A 3,949-nucleotide genomic window follows, 5' to 3' on the forward strand; every position below is an offset into this window, starting at 1 on the left:
AGCTTGGGCTGCCCTAGATCTCAATACACCCATTGTGAAGGCCCATTTGAACACGCCAATTATCGCTATTAGCAAAAGATCTAAATATCACCAACATATATGACTAAATAATGCCACCATACAATGACTTAAAGTGACTGTACCACCAGGCCCAGGCTGAAGCGCTGGAGGCGGGCCGACCCACCCTTAGGGTACTATTACACCAACAGATCTGATGACAGATTATCTGCCAAAGATTTGAAGCCAAACCCATGAGTGGATTTGAAAAGAGGAGAAATCCAGTCTTTCTTTTATGACCTGATCTCTGTTTATTGTCTGTTTCTGGCTTTGGCTTCAAATCTTTGGCAGATAATCTGTCATCAGATCTGTTGGTGTAATAGTACCCTAGTGGGAAGAAACTCCAGCCCCTCCATGACGTGACTGCATTAGAATCAATGGAACCCTATCATAGAGGGGCTAGGGTTTCCTCCCACTGGGGTTGGGTTGGCCGCCTCCAGTGCTTCAGCCTGGACCTGGTGGTACAGTCGCTTTAATGCCGCTACTGTAGACTAACTGCATAGCATGATAACTAAAGTACCTCTAGTAATTGCCAAGTTGCATTATATAAGCAAGAAAAAAAATTCCTGTAGTGCTTCTCTAACTGTTAACTCCCCACTTTTGGCCATAAGTACCAAGGCCTATTTTTCAAATCTTTGTGAAACTTAAAGTGTACTGATCGTCTTTCTCTGGTGGCAGGATATCCTGTATATGCGCGCAGCGGAGATGGAATACTTCCGGTAGTGTCGTTGCATACAGTGCAATTGATGGTATTGTTGGACCTTCACAGGTACTGTAGCATGGTGGCAGCATTTTGACAGCGTATCCTGCCACCAGCGAAAGATGATCGTTACACTTTAAGGCTATGTTCATATGCTGTACAAACAACAACCGTTCAGCTTGAATGGCTGTTGTTTAACACAACCTACGGCTGGAGTTATTGAACACGTTCATTACTTCTGACCATAGTTAGCTGTTAGTTAGTTAACTGTTAAACAACAGTTGTTCACATGGAACGGCCGTTGTTTGTACAGCGTATGGACATATATGTGGTCACCAGTAGCTGCGCAATCATGGCAACATTGTACATCTATTGGTGACCACATAGGGACATGGATTAAACTACATACATGGACCAGAATTGTGGGGAAACAGTATTAAAGGTGATATCCTCTCTTTTAGGAGTGATTCTCTATTATCAGGAGGGATTCTCTATTATCAGGAGGGATTCTCTATTATCAGGAGGGATTCTCTATTATCAGGAGGGATTCTCTATTATCAGGAGGGATTCTCTATCATCTCTCTGTACCCTCTGGACTGCCATAATGAGTTTTAGCTACTTTGTAAAGTTATGTTCTGGCTCTGCCTCCTCAGCCTAATGCAGCAGCCTGCTGGGAGTAGTAGTGTTAGAAGTCATCTGATTACTCCCCCTAGAGAAGGGGTTTTCCTTATAGTGACTTTAGGGGACATCAGACAACACACAGATAATGAGCACTTCTTCCACAGTCCCTCCAGGTCACTGTCTGCGGTCCAGGCTGGTCAGGCAGAGAAGCCTCATTCATCACACTTAACTCCTTCCCTCCTGGCAGTGACTGGTAGCGTCAGCAGCTGGCTGACAGACATGATAGCAGCTAACCTCAGTGCACAGCAGGGAAGGGGTTAAGTCACTTCCATCCTCCCCTCCCCCCTTCTCTGCTGAGCCAGGTACAGTGCTCTGGGTGCTCAGCACGGAAGGTGGGGGATGTTCTGACTTCAAAGGTAACTTAACCCCTTCCCTGTAAACTGCCTCCTGCTCGGCCTCATTAACACCCCCCATCCCCTGATACCGGGCCGTGCAGCAGCAGTGCTCCTCTTCTCCCTCCTTCACGGTCTTCTGGTGGGCGGGAGCAGGGAGTAGTTCCCCAGCCGGCTGATACACTCCTGAGGCCGGGAACAGACTCATCAGAGGGAGTTTGCATCTCCCGCACTCTTGTGGCCGGAGGCAGAATGCAGCTTCCGGTCACAGGAGCCAGCCAATCACCGCTCCGCATCTGCCAGCGCTCACCAGGAGCACTCGTAGTTAAAGGGCCAGCTGTGTTTTGGGAAGCGGGACACTTGGGGCCCGTTCCGGGACGGCGGGACATGACCCCGAAATCGGGACTGTCCCGCCGAAAACGGGACGGTTGGGAGGTATGTATATATATATATATATATATATATATATTACAGAGGCTGTGTATGGGAGTGTTGGGGGGGGGGGTAAAGACTACACACTATCAGGCAGAGTCACAGCATATATATATATATATATATTACAGAGGCTGTGTATGGGAGTGTTGGGGGGGGGTAAAGACTACACACAATCAGGCAGAGGCACAGCATATATGTGTATTACAGAGGCTGTGTATGGGAGTGTTGGGGGGGGTAAAGACTACACACTATCAGGCAGAGTCACAGCATATATATATATATATTACAGAGGCTCTGTATGGGAGTGTTGGGGGGGGGGGGGTAAAGACTACACACTATCAGGCAGAGTAACAGCATATATATATATATATATATATATATATATTACAGAGGCTCTGTATGGGAGTGTTTGGGGGGGGTAAAGACTACACACTATCAGGCAGAGTAACAGCATATATATATATATATATATATATTACAGAGGCTCTGTATGGGAGTGTTGGGGGGGGTAAAGACTACACACTATCAGGCAGAGTAACAGTATATATATATATATATATTACAGAGGCTCTGTATGGGAGTGTTGGGGGGGGTAAAGACTACACACTATCAGGCAGAGTAACAGTATATATATATATATATATTACAGAGGCTCTGTATGGGAGTGTTGGGGGGGGTAAAGACTACACACTATCAGGCAGAGTAACAGCATATATATATATATATATATATATATATATATATATATATATATATATATATATATATATTACAGAGGCTCTGTATGGGAGTGTTGGGGGGGTAAAGACTACACACTATCAGACAGAGTCACAGCATATATATATATATATATATATATATATATATATATATATATATATTACAGAGGCTCTGTATGGGAGTGTTGGGGGGGGGGGGGTAAAGACTACACACTATCAGGCAGTCTTACAGCAGCTTTAGTTATATCTGCCTCACAGAGTCACACACACACAGACAGATCAGCACAGTGCTCAGCAGGAGCCAGCAGCAGATCTAGTCAGACAGTAAGTAATCTGTGTCACTGTCCCTGCTGCTGACTTCTCTGCTCAGTCTGGACTTACCCTCTCCTGGCTGGGCCATCCATTCCCCCTGCACTGTATAGGAGATAGGGATGCCAGGACTCCGCCTCCTCTTCCTGCCCCTGCCGCCCCCGGGCCTCTCCTGAAGCAGCACAGTGAGTGTGCCCCAACTTCCTGTGTTGCTGCTGCAGAGTGTAGCCTGTGCGGGGCCCCTGTGATTTTAGTTTCACTTTAGAACAAGCCCATTGCAAGGCAGCCTCTGGCCGCACAGGCTTATGGTGTGCAGAGAAGGCAGACAGGTGACAGCTGGAGAGCAGGCTGCCTCCAGGGGGCCCCCCTTGGTCCTCATCTTGTCCGGGCCCCTTACAACAGTAGTGCCAATACTGCCCTGATGGCGGCCCTGGTCTCAGATGCTTAAAGAGAAAAGAACCTGCCAGATCCTTAAAGGGGTTGGCCACTTTATAGTAAAATAGTTCAGTGTATAGTATTAGTAAGTGTACTGACTGTATATACTGACAGCAGCTCCCTGTGTACCTCATAGAGCTAAAATCAGACTCCCCTCCTCCAGGCTGTGCTGCCCTGCTCTGTGGTGTTTCTTTCTATGAGATGGTTGACATGGAGGAGCATGTGACCATGCCCCGCCCCCCAATGTCCACCACTAAGCCTGTATATGCCTATGGTGGACA

The 3,949-nt window shown here is 47.0% G+C and overlaps 1 protein-coding gene across 1 annotated transcript in view; it reads right to left on the minus strand.

Moving 5' to 3' along the window:
* Positions 1 to 3,949, minus strand: part of CRISPLD1 (cysteine rich secretory protein LCCL domain containing 1) — a 131,768-nt gene that overhangs the window by 112,589 nt on the left and 15,230 nt on the right. The window lies entirely within an intron of this gene.

Source organism: Dendropsophus ebraccatus, chromosome 2 (assembly GCF_027789765.1).
Source record: "Dendropsophus ebraccatus isolate aDenEbr1 chromosome 2, aDenEbr1.pat, whole genome shotgun sequence".
Classification (NCBI taxonomy): Eukaryota; Metazoa; Chordata; class Amphibia; order Anura; family Hylidae; genus Dendropsophus; species Dendropsophus ebraccatus.